The sequence below is a fragment of the Mobula birostris genome, chromosome 18 (genome assembly GCF_030028105.1).
Source record: "Mobula birostris isolate sMobBir1 chromosome 18, sMobBir1.hap1, whole genome shotgun sequence".
Taxonomy (NCBI): domain Eukaryota; kingdom Metazoa; phylum Chordata; class Chondrichthyes; order Myliobatiformes; family Myliobatidae; genus Mobula; species Mobula birostris.
In genome coordinates, this window is record NC_092387.1 from 11,011,246 (window position 1) to 11,035,568 (window position 24,323).

Genomic DNA, 24,323 nt, shown 5'->3' on the forward strand with positions numbered 1-24,323 from the left:
GGGTGTGTGTCACCGTCGTGTGGGTGAGTGTGGAACGTGGAGGAGTGTCACCGTCGTGTGGGTGAGTGTGGAACGTGGAGGAGGGTCACCGTCGTGTGGGTGAGTGTAGAACGTGGGGGAGCGTCACCGTCGTGTGGGTGGGTGTAGAACGTGGTGGAGCGTCACCGTCGTGTGGGTGAGTGTGGAACGTGGGGGAGTGTCACCGTCGTGTGGGTCAGTGTAGAACGTGGGGGAGTGTCACTGTCGTGTGGGTGAGTGTGGAACGTGGGGGAGTGTCACCGTCGTGTGGGTGAGTGTAGAACGTGGGGGAGGGTCACCGTCGTGTGGGAGAGTGTAGAACGTGGGGGAGGGTCACCGTCGCGTGGGTGAGTGTAGAACGTGGGGGAGCGTCACCGTCGTGTGGGTGGGTGTAGAACGTGGTGGAGCGTCACCGTTGTGTGGGTGAGTGTGGAACGTGGGGGAGGGTCACCGTCGTGTGGGTGAGTGTAGAACGTGGGGGTGGGTCACCGTCGTGTGGGTCAGTGTAGAACGTGGGGGAGTGTCACCGTCGTGTGGGAGAGTGTAGAACGTGGGGGAGGGTCACCGTCGTGTGGGTCAGTGTGGAACGTCGGGGAGTGTCACCGTCGTGTGGGTGAGTGTGGAACGTGGGGGAGGGTCACCGTCGTGTGGGTGAGTGTGGAACGTGGGGGAGTGTCACCGTCGTGTGGGTCAGTGTAGAACGTGGGGGAGTGTCACGGTCGTGTGGGTGAGTGTAGAACGTGGGGGAGTGTCACCGTCGTGTGGGTGAGTGTAGAACCTGGGGGAGGGTCACCGTCGTGTGGGTGAGTGTAGAACGTGGGGGAGTGTCACCGTCGTGTGGGTGAGTGTGGAACGTGGGGGAGTGTCACCGTCGTGTGGGAGAGTATAGAACGTGGGGGAGTGTCACCGTCGTGTGGGTGAGTGTGGAACGTGGGGGAGTGTCACGGTCGTGTGGGTCAGTGTAGAACGTGGGCGATTGTCACCGTCGTGTAGGTCAGTGTGGAACGTGGGGGAGTGTCACCGTCGTGTGGGTCAGTGGGGAACGTCGGGGAGTGTCACCGTCGTGTGGGTCAGTGGGGAACGTGGGGGAGTGTCACAGTCGTGTGGGTCAGTGTAGAACGTCGGGGAGGGTCACCGTCGAGTGGGTCAGTGTGGAACGTGGGGGAGCGTCACCGTCGCGTGGGTGAGTGTGGAACGTGGGGGAGTGTCACCGTCGCGTGGGTGAGTGTGGAACGTGGGGGAGTGTCACCGTCGCGTGGGTGAGTGTGGAACGTGGGGGAGCGTCACCGTCGCGTGTGTGAGTGTGGAAGGTGGGGGAGTGTCACCGTCGCGTGGGTGAGTGTGGAACGTGGGGGAGTGTCACCGTCGCGTGGGTGAGTGTGGAAAGTGGGGGAGAGTCACCGTCGTGTGGGTCAGTGTGGAACGTGGGGGAGCGTCACCGTCGTGTCGGTGAGTGTAGAACGTGGGGGAGCGTCACCGTCGTGTGGGTGAGTGTAGAACGTGCGGGAGCGTCACCGTCGTGTGGGTGAGTGTGGAACGTGGGGGAGTGTCACCGTTGTGTGGGTCAGTGTAGAACGTGGGGGAGTGTCACCGTCGTGTGGGTCAGTGTGGAACGTGGGGGAGTGTCACCGTCGTGTGGTTCAGTGTAGAACGTGGGGGAGTGTCACCGTCGTGTGGTTCAGTGTAGAACGTGGGGGAGTGTCACCGTCGTGTGGGTCAGTGTAGAACGTGGGGGAGTGTCACCGTCGTGTGGGTGAGTGTGGAACGTGGGGGAGTGTCACCGTCGTGTGGGTCAGTGTAGAACGTGGGGGTGGTTTACCGTCGTGTGGGTCAGTGTGGAACGTGGGGGAGTGTCACCGTCGTCTGGGTGAGTGTAGAACGTGGGGGAGTGTCACCGTCGTGTGGGTGAGTGTAGGACGTGGGGGAGTGTCACCGTCGTGTGGGAGAGTGTAGAACGTGGGGGAGTGTCACCGTCGTGTGGGTGAGTGTAGAACGTGGGGGATTGTCACCGTCGTGAGGGTCAGTGTGGAACGTGGAGGAGTGTCACCGTCGTGTGGGTGAGTGTGGAACGTGGGGGAGGGTCACCGTCGCGTGGGTGAGTGTAGAACGTGGGGGAGTGTCACCGTCGCGTGGGTGAGTGTAGAACGTGAGGGAATGTCACCGTCGTGTGGGTCAGTGTAGAACGTGGGGGAGTGTCACCGTCGTGTGGGTGAGTGTGGAACGTTTGGGAGTGTCACCGTCGTGTGGGTGAGTGTAGAACGTGGGGGAGCGTCACCGTCGTGTGGGTCTGTGTGGAACGTGGGGGAGTGTCACCGTCGTGTGGGAGAGTGTGGAACGTGGGGGAGGGTCACCGTCGTGTGGGTGAGTGTAGAACGTGGGGGAGTGTCACCGTCGTGTGGGTGAGTGTGGAACGTGGGGGAGTGTCACCGTCGCGTGGGTGAGTGTAGAACGTGGGGGAGTGTCACCGTCGCGTGGGTGAGTGTAGAACGTGGGGGAGTGTCACCGTCGCGTGGGTGAGTGTGGAACGTGGGTGAGGGTCACCGTCGTGTGGGTGAGTGTGGAACGTGGTTGAGGGTCACCGTCGTGCAGGTGAGTGTAGAACGTGGGGGAGGGTCACCGTCATGTGGGTCAGTGTAGAACGTGGGGGAGTGTCACCGTCGTGTGGGTCAGTGTAGAACGTGGGGGAGTGTCACCGTTGTGTGGGAGAGTGTAGAACGTGGGGGAGTGTCACCGTCGTGTGGGTGAGTGTAGAACGTGGGGGATTGTCACCGTCGTGAGGGTCAGTGTGGAACGTGGGGGAGTGTCACCGTCGTGTGGGTGAGTGTGGAACGTGGGGGAGTGTCACCGTCGTGTGGGTGAGTGTGGAACGTGGGGGAGTGTCACCGTCGTGTGGGTGAGTGTGGAACGTGGGGGAGTGTCACCGTCGTGTGGGTCAGTGTGGAAAGTGGGGGAGTGTCACCGTCGTGTGGGTCAGTGTAGAACGTGGGGGAGTGTCACCGTCGTGTGGGTGAGTGTGGAACGTGGGGTAGTGTCACCGTCGTGTGGGTCAGTGTAGAACGTGGGGGAGTGTCACCGTCGTGTGGGTGAGTGTGGAACGTGGGGGAGGGTCACCGTCGTGGGGGTGAGTGTAGAACGTGGGGGAGTGTCACCGTCGTGTGGGTCAGTGTGGAACGTGGGGGAGTGTCACCGTCGTGTGGGAGAGTGTAGAACGTGGGGGAGTGTCACCGTCGTGTGGGAGAGTGTAGAAAGTGGGGGAGGGTCACCGTCGTGTGGGTCAGTGTGGAACGTGGGGGAGTGTCACCGTCGTGTGGGTCAGTGTGGAACGTGAGGGAGTGTCACCGTCGTGTGGTTGAGTGTAGAACGTGGGGGAGTGTCACCCTCGTGTGGGTGAGTGTGGAACGTGGGGGAGTGTCACCGTCGTGTGGGTCAGTGTGGAACGTGGGGGAGTGTCACCGTCGTGTGGTTCAGTGTAGAACGTGGAGAGTGTCACCGTCGTGTGGGTGAGTGTGGAACGTGGGGGTGTGTCACCGTCGTGTGGGTGAGTGTGGAACGTGGAGGAGTGTCACCGTCGTGTGGGTGAGTGTGGAACGTGGAGGAGGGTCACCGTCGTGTGGGTGAGTGTAGAACGTGGGGGAGCGTCACCGTCGTGTGGGTGGGTGTAGAACGTGGTGGAGCGTCACCGTCGTGTGGGTGAGTGTGGAACGTGGGGGAGTGTCACCGTCGTGTGGGTCAGTGTAGAACGTGGGGGAGTGTCACCGTCGTGTGGGTGAGTGTGGAACGTGGGGGAGTGTCACCGTCGTGTGGGTGAGTGTAGAACGTGGGGGAGTGTCACCGTCGTGTGGGTGAGTGTAGAACGTGGGGGAGTGTCACCGTCGTGTGGGTGAGTGTAGAACGTGGGGGAGTGTCACCGTCGTGTGGGTGAGTGTGGAACGTGGGGGAGTGTCACCGTCGTGTGGGTCAGTGTAGAACGTGGGGGAGGGTCACCGTCGTGTGGGTGAGTGCAGAACGTGGGGGAGTGTCACCGTCGTGTGGGTCAGTGTAGAACGTTGGGCAGGGTCACCGTCGTGTGGGTGAGTGCGGAACGTGGGGAGTGTCACCGTCGTGTGGGTCAGTGTGGAACGTGGGGGAGGGTCACCGTCGTGTGGGTGAATGTGGAACGTGGGGGAGAGTCACTGTCGTGTGGGTCAGTGTAGAACGTGGGGGAGTGTCACCGTCGTGTGGGTGAGTGTAGAACGTGGGGGAGTGTCACGGTCGTGTGGGTGAGTGTGGAACGTGGGGAGTGTCACCGTCGTGTGGGTGAGTGTGGAACGTGGGGGAGTCTCACCGTCGTGTGGGTGAGTGTGGAACGTGGGGGAGTGTCACCGTCGTGTGGGTGAGTGTAGAACGTGACGGTGGGTCACCGTCGTGTGGGAGAGTGTAGAACGTGGGGGACTGTCACCGTCGTGGGGGTGAGTGTGGAACGTGGGGGAGGGTCACCGTCGTGTGGGTGAGTGTGGAACGTGGGGTAGTGTCACCGTCGTGTGGGTGAGTGTAGAACGTGGGGGATTGTCACCGTCGTGAGGGTCAGTGTGGAACGTAGGGGAGTGTCACCGTCGTGTGGGTGACTGTCACCGTCGTGTGGGTGAGTGTAGAACGTGGGGGAGGGTCACCGTCGTGTGGGTGAGTGGAGAACGTGGGGGAGTGTCACCGTCGTGTGGGTCGGTGTAGAACGTGGGGGAGCGTCACCGTCGTGTGGGTGAGTGGAGAACGTGGGGGAGTGTCACCGTCGTGTGGGTCAGTGTAGAACGTGGGGGAGGGTCACCGTCGTGTGGGTGAGTGTGGAACGTGGGGGAGTGTCACCGTCGTGTGGGTGAGTGTAGAACGTGGGGGAGGGTCACCGTCGTGTGGGTGAGTGTGGAACGTGGGGGAGGGTCACCGTCGTGTGGGTGAGTGTGGAACGTGGGGGAGCGTCACCGTCGTGTGGGTCAGTGTAGAACGTGGGGGAGCGTCACCGTCGTGTGGGTGAGTTTAGAACGTGGGGGAGTGTCACCGTCGTGTGGGTGAGTGTAGAACGTGGGGGAGTGTCACGGTCGTGTGGGAGAGTGTAGAACGTGGGGGAGTGTCACCGTCGTGTGGGTGAGTGTAGAGCGTGGGGGATTGTCACCGTCGTGTGGGTCAGTGTGGAACGTGGGGGAGAGTCACCGTCGTGTGGGTGAGTGTGGATCGTGGGGGAGTGTCACCGTCGTGTGGGTGAGTGTAGAACGTGGGGGAGGGTCACCGTCGTGTGGGACAGTGTAGAACGTGGGGGAGGGTCATCGTCGTGTTGGTCAGTGTGGAACGTGGGGGAGTGTCACCGTCGTGTGGGTGAGTGTGGAACGTGGGGGAGTGTCACCGTCGTGTGGGAGAGTGTAGAACGTGGGGGAGGGTCACCGTCGTGTGGGTGATTGTAGAACGTGGGGGAGTGTCACCGTCGTGTGGGTCAGTGTAGAACATGGGGGAGCGTCACCGTCGTGTGGGTGAGTGTAGAACTTGGGGGAGTGTCACCGTCGTCTGGGTGAGTGTAGAACGTGGGGGAGCGTCACCGTCGTGTGGGTCAGTGCGGAACGTGGGGGAGGGTCACGGTCGTGTGGGTGAGTGTAGAACGTGGGGGAGCGTCACCGTCGTGTGGGTGAGTGTGGAACGTGGGGGAGTGTCACCCTCGTGTGGGTGAGTGTGGAACGTGGGGGAGTGTCACCGTCCTGTGGGTGAGTTCGGAACGTGGGGGAGTGTCACCGTCGTGTGGGTCAGTGTGGGACGTGGGGGAGTGTCAGAGTCGTGTGGGTGAGTGTAGAACGTGGGGGAGTGTCACGGTCGTGTGGGTCAGTGTGGAACGTGGGGGAGTGTCACCGTCGTGTGGGTCAGTGTAGAACGTGGGGTAGTGTCACCGTCGTGTGGGAGATTGTAGAGCATGGGGGAGGGTCACCGTCGTGTGGGTGAGTGGAGAACGTGGGGGAGTGTCACCGTCGTGTGGGTCAGTGTAGAACGTGGGGGAGGGTCACCGTCGTGTGGGTCAGTGTGGAACGTGGGGGAGGGTCACCGTCGTGTGGGTGAGTGTGGAACGTGGGGGAGTGTCACCGTCGTGTGGGAGAGTGTAGAACGTGGGGGAGGGTCACCGTCGTGTGGGTCAGTGTGGAACGTGGGGGAGGGTCACCGTCGTGTGGGTGAGTGTGGAACGTGGGGGAGGGTCACCGTCGTGTGGGAGAGTGTAGAACGTGGGGGAGGGTCACCGTCTAGTGGGTCAGTGTGGAACGTGGGGGAGCGTCACCGTCGCGTGGGTGAGTGTGGAACGTGGGGGAGTGTCACCGTCGCGTGGGTGAGTGTGGAACGTGGGGGAGGGTCACCGTCGCGTGGGTGAGTGTGGAACGTGGGGGAGCGTCACCGTCGCGTGGGTGAGTGTGGAACGTGGGGGAGTGTCACCGTCGCGTGGGTGAGTGTGGAAAGTGGGGGAGAGTCACCGTCGTGTGGGTCAGTGTGGAACGTGGGGGAGCGTCACCGTCGTGTCGGTGAGTGTAGAACGTGGGGGAGCGTCACCGTCGTGTGGGTGAGTGTAGAACGTGGGGGAGCGTCACCGTCGTGTGGGTGAGTGTGGAACGTCGGGGAGTGTCACCGTCGTGTGGGTCAGTGTAGAACGTGGGGGAGTGTCACCGTCGTGTGGGTCAGTGTGGAACGTGGGGGAGTGTCACCGTCGTGTGGTTCAGTGTAGAACGTGGGGGAGTGTCACCGTCGTGTGGTTCAGTGTAGAACGTGGGGGAGTGTCACCGTCGTGTGGGTCAGTGTAGAACGTGGGGGAGTGTCACCGTCGTGTGGGTGAGTGTGGAACGTGGGGGAGTGTCACCGTCGTGTGGGTCAGTGTAGAACGTGGGGGTGGTTCACCGTCGTGTGGGTCAGTGTGGAACGTGGGGGAGTGTCACCGTCGTCTGGGTGAGTGTAGAACGTGGGGGAGTGTCACCGTCGTGTGGGTGAGTGTAGGACGTGGGGGAGTGTCACCGTCGTGTGGGAGAGTGTAGAACGTGGGGGAGTGTCACCGTCGTGTGGGTGAGTGTAGAACGTGGGGGATTGTCACCGTCGTGAGGGTCAGTGTGGAACGTGGAGGAGTGTCACCGTCGTGTGGGTGAGTGTGGAACGTGGGGGAGGGTCACCGTCGCGTGGGTGAGTGTAGAACGTGGGGGAGTGTCACCGTCGCGTGGGTGAGTGTAGAACGTGAGGGAATGTCACCGTCGTGTGGGTCAGTGTAGAACGTGGGGGAGTGTCACCGTCGTGTGGGTGAGTGTGGAACGTGGGGGAGTGTCACCGTCGTGTGGGTGAGTGTAGAACGTGGGGGAGCGTCACCGTCGTGTGGGTCTGTGTGGAACGTGGGGGAGTGTCACCGTCGTGTGGGAGAGTGTGGAACGTGGGGGAGGGTCACCGTCGTGTGGGTGAGTGTAGAACGTGGGGGAGTGTCACCGTCGTGTGGGTGAGTGTGGAACGTGGGGGAGTGTCACCGTCGCGTGGGTGAGTGTAGAACGTGGGGGAGTGTCACCGTCGCGTGGGTGAGTGTAGAACGTGGGGGAGTGTCACCGTCGCGTGGGTGAGTGTGGAACGTGGGTGAGGGTCACCGTCGTGTGGGTGAGTGTGGAACGTGGTTGAGGGTCACCGTCGTGCAGGTGAGTGTAGAACGTGGGGGAGGGTCACCGTCATGTGGGTCAGTGTAGAACGTGGGGGAGTGTCACCGTCGTGTGGGTCAGTGTAGAACGTGGGGGAGTGTCACCGTTGTGTGGGAGAGTGTAGAACGTGGGGGAGTGTCACCGTCGTGTGGGTGAGTGTAGAACGTGGGGGATTGTCACCGTCGTGAGGGTCAGTGTGGAACGTGGGGGAGTGTCACCGTCGTGTGGGTGAGTGTGGAACGTGGGGGAGTGTCACCGTCGTGTGGGTGAGTGTGGAACGTGGGGTAGTGTCACCGTCGTGTGGGTCAGTGTAGAACGTGGGGGAGTGTCACCGTCGTGTGGGTGAGTGTGGAACGTGGGGGAGGGTCACCGTCGTGTGGGTGAGTGTAGAACGTGGGGGAGTGTCACCGTCGTGTGGGTCAGTGTGGAACGTGGGGGAGTGTCACCGTCGTGTGGGAGAGTGTAGAACGTGGGGGAGTGTCACCGTCGTGTGGGAGAGTGTAGAACGTGGGGGAGGGTCACCGTCGTGTGGGTCAGTGTGGAACGTGGGGGAGTGTCACCGTCGTGTGGGTCAGTGTGGAACGTGAGGGAGTGTCACCGTCGTGTGGTTGAGTGTAGAACGTGGGGGAGGGTCACCGTCGTGTGGGAGAGTGTAGAACGTGGGGGAGTGTCACCGTCGTGTGGGTCAGTGTGGAACGTGGGGGAGTGTCACCGTCGTGTGGGTCAGTGTGGAACGTGAGGGAGTGTCACCGTCGTGTGGTTGAGTGTAGAACGTGGGGGAGGGTCACCGTCGTGTGGGAGAGTGTAGAACGTGGGGGAGTGTCACCGTCGTGTGGGTGAGTGTAGAACGTGGGGGAGTGTCACCGTCGTGTGGGTCAGTGTAGAACGTGGGGGAGTGTCACCGTCGTGTGGGTCAGTGTAGAACGTGTGGGAGTGTCACCGTCGTGTGGGTCAGTGTAGAACGTGGGGGAGTGTCACCGTCGTGTGGGTGAGTGTAGAACGTGGGGGAGTGTCACCGTCGTGTGGGTGAGTGTAGAACGTGGGGGAGGGTCACCGTCGTGTGGGTCAGTGTAGAACGTGGGGGAGTGTCACCGTCGTGTGGGTGAGTGTAGAACGTGGGGGAGGGTCACCGTCGTGTGGGTGAGTGTAGAACGTGGGGGAGTGTCACCGTCGTGTGGGTGAGTGTAGAACGTGGGGGAGAGTCACCGTCGTGTGGGTGAGTGTAGAACGTGGGGGAGGGTCACTGTCGTGTGGGTGAGTGTAGAACGTGGGGGAGTGTCACCGTCGTGTGGTTGATTGTGCAATGTGGGAGAGTGTCGCCGTCGTGTGTGTGAGTGTAGAACGCAAGGGAGTGTGATAGTCCCGTGGGTCAGTGTAGAATGTGGGACAGGATGACCATCGTGTGGGTGAGAGAAGAGTGTGGGGTAGGGTCGCCGTCGTGTGGGTGAGTGTAGAATGTTTGGGAGTGTCACCTTCGTGTGGGTGAATGTGGAACGAGGAGAGATTTACTCGTAATTTTCATACATGAAGAAATGTAGGATTTGTTTAAATGAGTATTGTTGGTGTGTGTCTGAAGACTGTTTCATTGTTTGATGAGCCCATGCTTCTCTTCAAATCGACTCTCTTTGATCAGAGTCTGAGAGAAAATCTCAATGCAGCGTTTTTCTCAATGGAGGTGATCTCTTGGACTCAGCCATGTGAATGAAGTTGGTGAGATACCACACAGTGGCCAGTTTAGTATACTTGCTCACGGTATATATTATGATTTCAGACTTTCCCTTGAGAGTCTGTCATCCACTGTCATCCCTTTGAAACTCACGACTGAACTAACATCTGTACCGTTAGTTCCCTGTACACCTGATTCAACGATTTTCTCATTTTCTGACCCATTCGATACCACTTGCAACAACATCTCTCCCACATCACCATTAACACGGGTCACTCCAATACCCTGTGCCTCGCCCTGAGCTACCGTCCTTGCTGCTTATGATCGTGCAGCTGACTGCTTTACGTTGCTGGTGCCGACATTGCTTTTGGCTGAATGAAATCTGGCCGTGACTTCGCACATAGGAGGGAAGGTGAGTGATGCCTCAACGCAGCCGCTTACTAAATGTCAGCAAAATGACAGGGCTGATTATCGACTGCAGGAGGCAGAAGCCAGATTTCAGTCAGCTAGTCCTCACTGGGGGAACGGAGTCAGTAACTTTGCATTCCTTTGTGTCAACATATCGGGGAATCTGTCCTGGATACGAACATAAATGCAATCACAGATGCATCGAAGCACCTCTCCTTTCTTTGAGCTTTGCCACGTATAAAAACCCTGATAAGATTTTATAGATTAACAGTGTGGAGTGTCATAACTGGTCACCTGTCAGCCTGGTATGGAAACATCAGTTCCCAGGAATGGAAATGTCTACATAAGGTGGTGGGCACAGCCCAGTCGATCACGGGTGAAGCCCTCCTCACCGTTAAGTACATGTAGAAAGAATGCTGCCACAAGAAAGCAGTATCTATCATTGAAGTCTGGACCGTCCATGCTACACCTCGTTTTGCTCCTACCATAGGGAAGCGGGTAGAGAAGCCTTCAGTCCCACACCCCCAGTTATTACCCTCTCACCGTCAGGCTTCAGAGCTGGTGTGGATAACTTCAGTCAATGGGTTCAGTGACCTACGAATTCACTTTCAAGGACACTTTGCGACTCAGGGTTTTATTTGCAAAGTTTGTCTTTGGTGCATTGGTGTTTGACAGTCTTTATCTGTTTATGTTTAGTTTTTCATAAAATGATATTGTGTTTCTTTTTTTCCTGTAAATACTTGGAAGAAAATAAATCTCAAGGTAGTATATGATAACATATAATTTGTACTTGATAATAAATTTACCTTGAATGTAGGGATGAAGTGTTTCATTTGCAGAGACTGGGTAGCCTGGGTTTACTTCACTGGATGTCAGAGGGTGAGGAGTGAACATCTAGAGGTATATAAAAGACAAGGATAGGATGGATAGTCTTCTTCCCAGGGTAGGGTAGCTGGAACTAAAGGGAATGGATGAGGGGGCAGGCATCTGGAGATCTGATGGGTAAGTTTCACACGAGGAGGCTGGTAGTTAACCGGAAGAAAGAGGTAGACACAGATACAGCGGCAGCATTTAAAAGCATTTGGACAGGCACTCAGGATAAGAGCAGAGGGACACAGGCCTACTGCAGGTGAACAAATGAGCATAGATAGGAGACACAGTTGGCATGGATGACTGGGTTGAAGAGCTTGTATGAGAGCCCATATAACAGGAATGCTATACAACAGGAACACTAATACCACTGACAGACACTTGGACTCAGATGGATGGGATAAGGCAGGAACACAGGGATGAGCTATGAGGCGAAGGATCAGCTGCTGAAAAGCTTCCTGAGCTAGAGCCTCCTGCTACTTCTCCCTCCTAATCACCAGAATAAATTTGGGAGAGCTGATTGTTGAATGACACCATGGTATGTTGAGTGGTGCAGTTGACGGTTCCTGGACCCAGTACAAAGCAGGGGCTCTGTTAGTAATTCCCTAGAGCTATTCATGTCTGCTGGGTGCTGGCCCAGAGAGATGGGGAGGACGTCTGTCAGGTAGCAGTCAAAGGAGCGATCACGGTGGTAGGCAGACAGGAGGACAAGACTGATGATGGTTGAGGAGGTAGTAATGGGACCAAAAAGGAAATAAAATATGGGTTAGGTGAGAGTGTAAATGGCAGCAGTATAACAAACGTCTATTGTAAGAGAAAATGGGAACCAGTTATAATCCACGGTTGTCGAACTCAGTGCTGAATCCAATTCAGAGCTGAGGTGCTGTCTGCAATTAGAGTCAGAGCTGACTACACATAGAACAGGACAGCACAGGAACAATATCTGTGCCAGATACCATGTTGAATTAAACTGAATCTCTTCAGTCTGCAAATGATCCATATGCCTCCATTTCCTGCATATTTATGTGTCTGTCTAAATGCATCTTAAACGCCACAGTCCTCTCTGCTTCCACCACTCCCCTTGGCAGTCTCTTCCAGGTACCCACCATTGTCTGTGTAAAAGGTCCTGCCCTGCACATCTCCTTCAACATCCACCACTCAGCCCCTCACCTTCCATCTCACCTCAAATGCACGTCCTCCTGTATCTAAACTACAGTAGACCATGGTCTGCAGGCCTGGACTCATGGTTAGAGCCGAAGCAGATGTTCACTCAAACAGTGCAGTCTGCCCCAGGTCTTGGTCACAGAGTACAGCATAGGGATAGGTCCTTCAGGCCACCTCTCTGTCCACCTGTGTTACCAATTCTACGTATCTGTGCCTCTTGGCCTCTCTATTCTACAACACTTGCCAAGATTCAGCTGCTTTAACTTCCTAAGCTGCATCACTGCCCTTGTCCGAGTTAAATTCCATCTGCAATTCTTCCCCTGTTCATCAAGATTCAGCTAAAATCTTAAATAACCTTCTTACTATCCACTACACCAACAAGTTTAGTGCCATCCTCAAACTTACTAAGGCTCTAGCCAGTAACAGGAATATCAGTGGGGGTGAACTCCAGGACCAGTGATAATAATTCTATTAGTTTTAAAGTGGTCAAGGAAAAAGATAGAAGTGATCTCCCTAGTTAACTTATATCCTGTTGTAATATGAGACACCATTTCTCACAGTCCCTTATATCACCTGCAAACTAACTGTACATGCCACCTATATTTTCATCAAATGATTAATATATAGGGCAAACAATATAGAACCCAGCTACCAGTCTGAAAATCTCTTACTCCCACTGTTGGTTTAAATCCATGTGATTTAACCTTTCGGACCAGCACACCATGCAGGATCTTGTCAAGGATCTTGCTAAAATACATGAGGGCATCAGCTACCATTCTCCCTTTCTCCATCCGCTTGTTCAGCACTTTTAAAAACTCAGTCATTTACATGAGCTATGACAAACAAGAGAAAATCTACAGATACCGGAAGTCCAAAGTAACACACACAAAACACTGGAGGAACTAGGCAGGTCAGGCAACATCCATGGAAAAGAATAAGCAGTCAACGTTTTGGGCTAAGACATTCTTCAGGACGGAGAGGGAAGGGGCAAGGTGCCTGAATTAAAAGGTGGGGGGGAGGGGGGGAGGAGAAAGAGGCTAGCTGGAAGGTGATAGGTGAAGCCAGGTGGGTGGGACTGGAGAAGAAAGGATCTGATAGGAGGGGAGAGTGGACAATAGGAGAAAGGGAAGAGGGAAACAAATAGGCAGGTGAGAAGAAGTAAAAGGACAGAGTGGGGAATAGAGGGGGTGGAGAATTTTTGTTCCCTGGAATGAGAAATTGATATTCATGCCATCAGGTTGGAGGGTACCCAGACGTAGGTGTTGTTCCTCCAACCTGAGGGTAGTCTTGACTTGGCACGAGGAGGCCATGGAACAACACATCAGACGGGAGTGGAAATGGGAATTAAAATGGCCACTGGGAAGTCACGCTTATGGCGAATGGAGCAGAGGTGCTCGCCGAAGTGGTCCCCCAATTTACGATGGGTCTCACCAATGTAGAAGAGGCTTCATCGGGAGCACCGGACACAATAGACAACTCCAGCAGATTCACAGGTGAAGTGTTGCCTCACCTGGAAGGACTGTTTGGGGTCCTGAATGGAGGTGAGGGAGAAGGTGAATGGGCAGGTGTAGCACTTAGGCTGCCTGCAGGGAAAAATGCTGGGAGGCTGATTAATGGGGAGGGGCCAAATAGGCATGGGAATCACGGAAGGGGCGATCCCTGTGGAAAGTGGGGGTGGGGGGAGGTAAAGATGCAATTAGTGTTGGGGTTCCTATGGAGATGGCAGGTTGCGGAGAATAATGTGTTGGATGCGGAGGCTAATGGGGTGGTAGGTCAGGACAAGAGGGTCTCTAACTATTATGATGATGGGAAGATGGAGTGAGCGCAGATGTATGAGAAATGGAGGAAATGCAGGTGAGGGCAGCATCGATAGTAGAAGGAGGGAAATCCCATTCTTTGAAGAAGGAAGACAACTCAGATGCCCTGGAATTGAAAGCCACATCCTGAGAACAGACATAGTGGAAGTGAAGAAACTGAAAGAAAGGAATAGCATTTTTACCAGAGATATGTGGGAAGAGGTATAGTTGAGATAACTATTGGAATCAGTAAATTTATAAAAGATGTCAGTTGACAGGTTTTCTCCAGAGATGGAGGGACAGAGATCAGGAAAGGGGTAGGAGGTGTCAGAGATGGCCCAAGTGAATTTAAGGGCAGGGTGGAAGTTAGAGACAAAGTTGCTGAAATTGTTCAGTTCAGTATGGATGCACGAAGCAGCACCAATGCAGTCATCAATGTAACGAGGAAGAGTTGGAGAGTATGATCTAGGAAGGTTTCAAACATAGACTGTTCAACATAGCCAACAAAGACCCAGGCACAACAGCGGCCCATGTGAGTGCCCATGGCTACCCCTCGATTGTGGAGAAAGTGGGAGGATCCAAGGGAAAGATTATTAAGGGTGAGGACCAGTTCTGCCAGGTGGTGGAGGAGTATTGGTTGTTTCTTCTGTCAGAAAGAAGCAGAGGGATTTGAGGTCTTTTTGATGGGGGATAGACGTGCATAGGGACTGAACACCCATGGTGGAGATGAGTTAGCCAGGACCAGGGGACTGAAAGTTGTTGAGGAGATCGAGAACATGAGAAATGTTGTGGACGTAGGTGAGAAGGGACTGAACCAATGGGGATAGAATGGAGTTGAGATATGAGGAATTGAGCTCAGTAGGACAAGAGCTGGCAGAGACAATATGCCTATAAAATGGCCACGAAGTGTATGTTGATGGTCTGCTGCTGCTGTAGCCCACCTACTTCACAGTTCAACATGTTGTGCAGAGATGCTGTCTGCTCACCACTGTTGTAATGTGTGGTTATCTGAGTTACTGTCACCTTCCTGTCAGCTTGAACCAGTATGGCCATTCTCCTCTGACCTCTCTCATTCATGAGGTGTTTCCACCCACAGAACTGTTGCTCACTGGATGTTTTTTGTTCCTCACACCATCCTCCATAAACTCTAGAGCAGGGGTGGCCAACCTTTCACATTTCATGCGTCGATTTTTTCACTCATGAGTTCAGATGTGCCATACAACTCTTGTACCCCCATTCAATTCTTGTAAAAATATGTTAATATAGAACTCATGCGTGAAAAAATTGCATCTGAACTCGTGCGTGAAAAAACTGATGCCGGGAATGTAAAAGGTTGGCCATCCCTGATCTAGAGGCTGAAAAATCTAGGAGATCAGCAGGTTCAGAGATACTCAAACCATCTCACCTGGCAACATCATTTCATACTCAGAGTCACTTCAATCACAGTTCTTCCCCATTCTGATGTTTGATCTGAACAGCAACTGAACCTCCTGACCATGTCTGCGTGCTTTTATGCATTGAGTTGCTGCCAGATGATTGGCTGATATTTGGATTAACAAGTGTACAGGCATACCTAATAAAGTGGCCCTTGAGTGTACTTATGGAATGTCTGCATTAATTGGAAGCTGAGAGGTTGAGAACGAGATAGTTACCTACAGAATGAGGCAGGCACTTGGTCATCCTCCCTCCTTCATCCACACAAATGCAGCAACCATGAATGGCTTTTGAAAGAGTCGCATCCTCTGTCAATCCAGCTGACCCATCAAGAATGGAGCTACCTGCCACTTCCTGTCTCAAAATGACCCCTCACCCTTAATCACTTGTTATTGGCAATCTGTTGGTTTCAAGGACTCATTTTACCATATTTATTCCGAGGACAAATTCATGAATCAGCCAGCTTAACCTGCTCCTTTGAGTTGTTATTCTGACTGAACTGCAAAATAGCCCGAAACAACTTAACTCAAATGTAGCCTGATGGGTCACATTCAGAAGTTGTCACCATGCAGATTATAAAGATTCTTTCCTTTTTTAAAAATAAAATCACCAGGGTCAAGGGTCATAGACAGGGTGCAGCCACTTCAGTCTTTTTTCAAGGGTTAGGGAATCGAGAACTGGAGGCACAGGGTTAGGTTGTGCACTTTATGTAGTCCTGTGTAGGTCTGTAGTCTAGTGTAGTTTTTGTGTTGTCTTACGTAGTCTAGTGTAGCCTTGTATTGTCTCACTTAGTCTAGTGCAGTTTTGCATTGTTTCATGCAGCACCATGGTCCTGGAGGAACGTTGTTTCATTTTTACTGTGTACTGTACCAGCAGTTTATGGTCGAAATGATAATGAAAAGCGACTTGACTTGAAATGGGACTTTTTGGATAGGCAGCTTGGTCAGGGTGAACTATTTGGCTTGAAAACACCCGTTTTGGTGGGTGCTGTATGACTATAAATCTAAAGGCTGGTAACTCCCTTTTGAAAATCTAATTCTTCAAGGATTAGCTCTCAAATTGGTCTTCAGGAACACACTATCAGGAAGGGATAGAGAAAAGTGTTGGACTGCATCCAGTCCATCACAGTCATAGTCATAGTCATACTTTATTGATCCCAGGGGAAATTGGTTTTCATTACAGTTGCACCATAAATAATTAAATAGTAATAAAACCATAAATAGTTAAATAGTAATATATAAATTATGCCAGGAAATAAGTCCAGGACCAGTCTATTGGCTCAGGGTGTCTGACCCTCCAAGGGAGGAGTTGTAAAGTTTGATGGCCACAGGCAGGAATGACTTCCTATGACGCTCTGTGTTGCATCTCGGCAGAATGAGTCTCTGGCTGAATGTACTCCTGTGCCCAACCAGTACAATATGTAGTGGATGGGAGACATTGTCCAAGATGGCATGCAACTTGGACAGCATCCTCTTTTCAGACACCACCGTCAAAGAGTCCAGTTCCATCCCCACAACATCACTGGCCTTACGAATGAGTTTGTTGGTTCTGTTGGTGTCCGCTATCCTCAGCCTGCTGCCCCAGCACACAACAGCAAACGTGATCGCACTGGCCACCACAGACTCGTAGAACATCCTCAGCATCGTCCGGCAGATGTTAAAGGACCTCAGTCTCCTCAGGAAATAGAGACGGCTCCGACCCTTCTTGTAGACAGCCTCAGTGTTCTTTGACCAGTCCAGTTTATTGTCAGTTCATATCCCCAGGTATTTGTAATCCTCCACTATGTCCACACTGACCCCCTGGATGGAAACAGGGGTCACCGGTACCTTAGCTCTCCTCAGGTCTACCACCAGCTTCTTAGCCTTTTTCACATTAAGCTGCAGATAATTCTGCTCACACCATGTGACAAAGTTTCCTATCGTAGCCCTGTACTCAGCCTCATCTCCCTTGCTGATGCATCCAACTATGACAGAGCCATCCGAAAACTTCTGAAGATGACAAGACTCTGTGCAGTAGTTGAAGTTCGAGGTGTAAGTGGTGAAGAGAAAGGGAGACAAGACAGTCCCCTGTGGAGCCCCAGTGCTGCTGATCACTCTGTCAGACACACAGTGTTGCAAGCACACGTACTGTGGTCTGCCAGTCAGGTAATCAAGAATCCATGACACCAGGAAAGCATCCACCTGCATCGCTGTCAGCTTCTCCCCCAGCAGAGCAGGGCGGATGGTGTTGAACACACCGGAGAAGTCAAAAAACATGACCCTCACAGTGCTCGCTGGCGAACTGGAGGGGATCTAAGTGTGGCTTGACCATAGGCCGGAGCAGCTCCAGAACAAGTCTCTCCAGGGTCTTCATGATGTGGGAGGTCAGTGCCACTGGTCTGTAGTCATTGAGGCCGCTGGGGTGCGGCATCTTCAGCACAGGGACGAGGCAGAATGTCTTCCACAGCACAGGAACCTCAGGCTCAGGTTGAAGACATGGTGAAGTACTCCACATAGCTGAGGGGCACAGGCTTTGAGCACCCTGGTGCTGACACCATCCGGTCCTGCAGCCTTGCTTGAGTTGAGACGTTTCAGCTGTCTTCTCACCTGTTCAGCTGTGAAGCCCACCATGGTGGTTTCGTGTGGGGAAGTGGTATAGTCATGAGAGCAGGGTGGAGGACTATCAGGAGGGGTAGGAAGGGAGAGTGGAATATGTGTTGGTTGGGGACCGACAACAGATGGCTCATGTGGGGGATGGGCAGGGGCCACAATGTCAAATCTGTTAAAGAACAGGTTAAGTTTGTTGGCCCTGTCCACACTGCCTTCTGCTCCTCTGTTGCTAGTTTGCCGGAACCCAGTGATGGTCCTCATCCCACTCCAGACCTCTTTCATGTTGCTCTGCTGGAGTTTCCACTCAAGCTTCCTCCTGTACCTGTCTTTCGCCTCCCTTATCCTGGCTCCCTGATCACAGGCAAAGACCTTCCCACTACTGAACACATCTACAAGAAGCAGGTCCACAAGAAAGCAGCATTCATCATCATGGAGCCTCACCATCTAGGACGTGGTCTGTTCTCACTGCTACCTTTGGGAGTTAGGTCCCACATCACCAGGTTCTTACCTTACGACCATCAGCATGAATACCTTCACTCACCTCAGCCCTAAGTGGACTCACTTTCTATAAATCATGCTCCTAGTATTACTTATTGACCCATTTATTTATTTTTAATTTGCACAGTTTGTTTCCTTTGGTTGCTTGCCAGTCTTTGTGAGTGGTTTTTGATTAATCTTATCCTATTTCTGTGCTTTCCTCTGAAAGTCTAAAGGAAAATGAATCACAAGGTAGGACATGGTGACGTGTACAGTACTGTTTGAAAGTCTTAGGCTCATTTACATAGCCAGGGCGCCTAAGACTTTTGCACAGTACTGTAGTGATTTTATGCATTGCACTGTACTGCTGCCGCAGAAAAAAAAACAAATTTCGTGACATATGAGAGGGAGGGAGCAGCAAGAACCAGAGAGAAATTTTGTAATGATTAATAAACCAATTGTTTGGAATCAAATTACCTTGCCTTATGTTTCAGGGCTGGGCGTATCTGCACCGCTCCCCCCACCCCCCCAACGTCCTGGCACTCCTCCTCTGCCACCTGTCCCACACCCCTCCCACTGCGCTTCACCCTCGCCAAACCCAACATCCTTTGTTCCTGCCAGATTTACAAACGTGCTCTCCACTCCACATTGAGAAATACAGTACTGTGGGAAAATCTTAGGCACCCTAGCAAGATATATGTGCCTGAGATTTTTCCACAGAACTCTATGGACTTTGATAATAAATATATTTTTGAACTTTAACAGTAGGAGTCGGTAATGAAAGTTAGCTCAGGAACAATTAGTAAGAAGTTAAATAGTTAAATAGCTTTAAATATTTGTATGGAGGTAAATACATAAATGGACCATTAGAAATGTCAAACAAAAGAATCAAGTAGCAGGTTATTTTGAACCTGGTCTGTGGAATACTATAAGTTTACTTTGTAATACTAAATTAGAGGAGTCCTCAGGGGCATCTCATCATAATATATTACAAATCTATGTTGACGTGGTGTATAATTAAGTACATGACATGGGTTTTGATTTAAGTAAACAAATACAAAAGTATGATGGGCAAGCTGCCTAATGTTAGTTGGAAAATTAGATGAATGTGGGTCAGTATATTTAAATAAATAATTCACAATTCAAAATGAATATAGCTCCCATAAGGAATAAAACTCTTTGGGATGCAGTCCAAGTGGGGCCTAGTAAAGAAGTTTTAGTTGAAAATAAGAGGCCTGTGATTTGGCCCAAAGGTGGGATGTACCTGCGCATCAGGAATTGAGCACTGAATGAAGAAAAACATTAACAGCAGGAGAAAAGTGAATTAAAGAAGGGAAATTTTCACTTCTTTAATGCAGAGTGTCTGAAGATTGCTTTTTATGATTTAGGCAGTCATTTAGTGTATAGTACGATCCTGTAAAATGAAGCATAATCTGCATTTTTCTGTAACCAAAGAGATTGCGCAGATGCGGGAAATCATAAGCAACACACACACAAAATGCTGGAGGAACTCGGGCAGGTTAGGCAGCATCTATGGAGGGGGAATAAACAGTCGATGTTTCAGGCTGAGGCCCTCCTGATGTCTCTGAATGCATTTTTCTGGGATGTTTTATTGGGAGGCGATGGTTGCTAACCCAGAAAGTAATCTTCAACATGGAGACAGAAAAGACTGGACAAGCTGGAAGTCAGGAGGAACACACAAAGGTGACTGAGGATCTCTGCTGGTCAGACAGTCAACACTTCAGCTGAGATTTTTCAGCAAGACTAGGAAGAAAGAGGGACGTTAGCTCATATAAAAAGATGGGGGGAAGGGGTAGCAGGTGATAGGTGGATCCGTGAGGGGGAGATGGGTGGGTAAGGGTGGGACTGATGTCAGAGGCTGGCTGGTGATGACAGTGGAATCTGGTAGGAGAGGATGGAGGAGAGTGGAATAAAGGGAAGGAGTCTTTGGTACCGCACCTGTAATGTTGTCATCTTCCGTAGCCTTTGTGGAACATAGTGCTTTCAGCTACTTCCTGATGTCATAGGTTGGCTTCTGGATTGGTGGGGATCTCAGGAGGAAGGGGAGATGAATGATCCACTTGGCTCTTCTAGCAGCTGTTTATTTACCATTCTCAAGCTGGACCCTAAGACCAGTGAGTAGAAAGATGTTCTTGGAGCCTCCTCCTCCCATTATCACAAGAAGACCACGAGACATTGGTGCAGAATTTGGCCTTGCGGCCCAAAGGTACTGTTCCGCCATTCCATCATGGCTCTGAACCTCATCCCCCTACCTTTTCCCCATAACCTTTGATGGACAGGCTAACCAAGAACCTATCAAACTCTGCTTTAAGTACACGCAATAATTTGGCCTTCACAGCTCTCCATGGCAATGAATTTCACAGATTCGCCACCTTCTAGCTAAAGAAATTCCTTCTCATCTCCGTTCTAAATGGACGTCCTTCTATTTTGAGGCTGTGCACGCTGGTCCTAGACTCCCCCACTATAGAAAAACTATAGATCACACACACTCTATCTCAGCCTTTCAATTTTCGATAGGTTTCAGTGAGATTCCCCCTCAATCTTCTAAACTCCATCGAGTATAGGCCCAGAGCTAATGCCAGCATATCTTTTATTAGATAAAGGGCCCAAAATTGCTGCTGTTGTTGTTGTTCCTCTCCGCGCCTTGTGGTGCATCGGGTGGCAACCCTGCTGTTTCTTCAGCATTTGTCTGTTTGTTTATGAGGCCAAGTTGCGAGCTCGACGCTCAACTCAGCATGGATGGAGCTGGCCGGATTCAGATCTGAGACCACTCATCTTGAAGTCTAGTGCAGATGCCACTACACCGCCCGCTGGCCTAGGCCCTTTTTATTTCAACTCTTTGCCTCCTCCCAGTCAACCAATCTTCTACCCATGCTAGTATCTTTCCTGTTATACCATGGATTCTTAGAGTCATCGTTATAGAAAAGTACAGTGCAGAAACAGGACCTTCGGCCCATCTAGTCCCGCCCAAACCATTTAAACTGCCTTGTCCTAACAACCTGCACCTGGACCATAGACCTCCATAGCCCTCCCATCCATGTACCTATTAAAACTTCTCTTAAATGTTCAAATTAATATCACAGCTACCATTCTCAGCACCCTCTGAATGAAGAAATGTCTCCTCATGTTCCCCTTAAACATTTCACCTTTCACTTTTAACCCATGACCTCTTGTTGTATTCTCACCCATCCTCAGTGAAAAAAGCCTGCTTGCATTTACCTTATCTATTCCCCTTATCATTTTGTACTCCTCTATCAAATCTCTGCTCAATCTTCTATGTTCTAGGGAATAAAGTTCTAACTTATTCAATCTTTCCTTATAACTCAGGTCCTCCAATCCTGGCAACATCCTTATAAATTTTCTCTGTATTTTTTCCATCTTATTTACATGTTTCCTGTAGGTAGGTGACCAAGACTACATATAGTGCTCCAAATTAGGTATTACCAATGTCTTGTACAACATCAGCATAATATCCCAACTTCTGTACTCAGTACTTTGATTTATGACGGCTTGCCTGTGACACCACTTGTAATAAACTATGTACCTGTATTCCCAGATCCCTTTCTTCTACCATGCTACTCAGTGCCTGACCACTCACTGTGTAAGACCTGTCTTGGTTTGTCCTCCCAAAGTGCAACACTTCACTTGTCTGCATTAAGTTCCATCTGCCATTTTTCATCCCATTTTTCCAGCTGGTCCAGATCCCACTGCAAGCTTTGACAGTCTTCCTTACTGTCCACTATGCCCCCAATCTTGTTGTCATCTGCAAATCTGCTGATCGAGTTAACCACATTATTATCTAGATCATTGATATAGCTGACAAATAACAGCAGACCCAGCAGTGATCCATGTGGCACACCACCAGTCACAGGCCTCCAGTCAGAGAGGGAATCATCTAATACCACTCTTTGGCTTCTCCCAAAAAGCCAATGTCTAATCCAATTTACTACCTCATCCTGAATGTCATGCAACTTAACCTTCTTGACCAACGTCCCATGTGGGACTTTGTCAAATGCCTTGCTGAAGTCCATGTAGACAACCGCTACTGCCTTGCCTTCATCACCTTTCCTGGTAACTTTCTCAAAAAACTCTATGAGATTGGTTAGACATGACCTACTATGCACAAAGCCATGCTGACTATCCTTAATCAGCCCATGTCTATCCAAATACTCATATGTCCAGATTCTTAGAATATCTTCCAGTAACTTTCCCACTACTAATGTCAGGCTTACCAGTCTATAATATCCTTGTTTATTCTCATAGTCTTTCTTAAACAGTGGGATGACATTAGCTGTTCTTGAATCCTCTAGTACTTCACCTGTTGCTAGGGATGATTTAAGTATCTCTGCTAGGGCCCCTGTTATTTCTGCACTTGCCTCCCACAGGCTCCGAGGGGACACCTTGTCAGGCCCTGGGGTATGCCCACCCTAATTTGCCTTGACAGTAAACTAGGTCAAACTAGGATGTGTTTTGACAGCAAACACATCTTCCTCTGTAATCTGTACAGGGTCCATGATCTCTCTGCTGCTTTCCCTCATTTCTATAGACTCTGTGTCCAGATCTCGAGTAAATGCAGATCCAAAAGATCCATTTAAGATCTCCCCCATCTCTTTTGGTCTTATCTTGTTTGATATGTAGTCTCATGCGTGGCACCTTGTCAAAGACCTTCTGAAAATCCAAATAAACAATATCCACTGACTCTCCTTTGTCTATCTCGCCTGCTATTTCCTCAAAGAACTCCAACAGATTTGTCAGGCATGATTTCCCTTTTGGTCTCTTTGCAATTTTTCAGTCTCCAGAACCATTCCAGAATCTAATGATTCTTGAAAGATCATTACTCCTACCTCCACAATCTCTTCAGCTGCCTCTTTCAGAACCCTTGTGTGTTGTCCTTCTGGCCCAGGTGACTCATGTACCTTCAGACCTTTCAGCTTCTGTACCTTCTCCTTAGTAATAGCAACAACACTCAGTTCTGCCCCCAGACATTTTTAAATTTCTGGCATACTGCTAGTGTCTTCTACAGTGAAGACTGAAGCAAAATACTTATTAAGTTCATCTGCCATGTCTTTGTCCCAAATTGCTACCTCTTCAGCATCATTTTCTAGTGGCCAATATTCACTCTTGCTTCTCTTTATGTGTCTGAAAAAATTTTTGGTATACTCTTTGATATTATTAACTAGCTTACCTCTCTATTTCATCTTTTCTCTCCTGATATTTTTTTAGTTGTCTTCTGTTGATTTTTAAAAGCTTCCCAATCATCTAAATTCCCATTAATTTTTGTATATGACATGCCCTCTCTTTTGCTTTCGTGCTGTCTTATATTCCCTTGTAAGTAACTTTTGCCTTGTCCTTCTTTTAGAATACTTCATTTAGGGACGGACCTCTCCTGCACCTTCCAAATTCACCTCAGAAACTGCAGGCGGGAGGAGAGAGAGCAGTGCGCCGCGCACGTGCGGCCTTCCGGTGAAAATGATATTGTATCCGTTAAAGAGGGGCCGTGGACAATTCTGATTTGATGGAGACAGACGTGAAAGCACGGAGGAACATCTGGAGAAATTTCTGAAATGCCAGTTGGCTGCTGTTGTTCGCTGCGCGATCGAGAATCTTCTGGAGGGAAGGCCTCAAAATCCCCGGCTGTGCCTGCTGCTGGTGACTGGATTGAGGTTGAATTGTTCGGATAAGGATGGCGCTCGGTACTTGGTGTCGGAGGGCTGATCGGAGGCTCGAAGCTTTCGGACGACTCAGAGTCGGAATGTGGTTGGGCATGGCAGGGAGAGTTTTCTTCCTTCTCCCGTCTGCGTGAGATGTGGGACATTTGAGAGACTTTGAATTTTTTACTGTGCTCATGGACTGTTCTTCATCAAGTTATGGTATTATTGCACTGTTGTAACTATATGCTATAATTATGTGGTTTTGTTAGTTTTTTCAGTCTTGGTCTGTCCTGTGTTTTGTGATATCACACTGGAGGAAATATTGTATAATTTGTTAATGCATGCATTACTAAATGACAATAAAAGAGGTGTACATGTCTTCATAATCTATTGTTCTGCTGTCATCCCTCCTGGTGCCCCCTTCCAATCAACTTTGGCCAGCTCTTCTCTCATGCCTCTGTGAATCCCTTTACTCCACTGTAGTATTGATACATCGGACTTTATCTTCTCCCTCTCAGACTCCAGGGTGAATTCTATCATATTGTCAGTGTTGATATTATCAGTAGCAG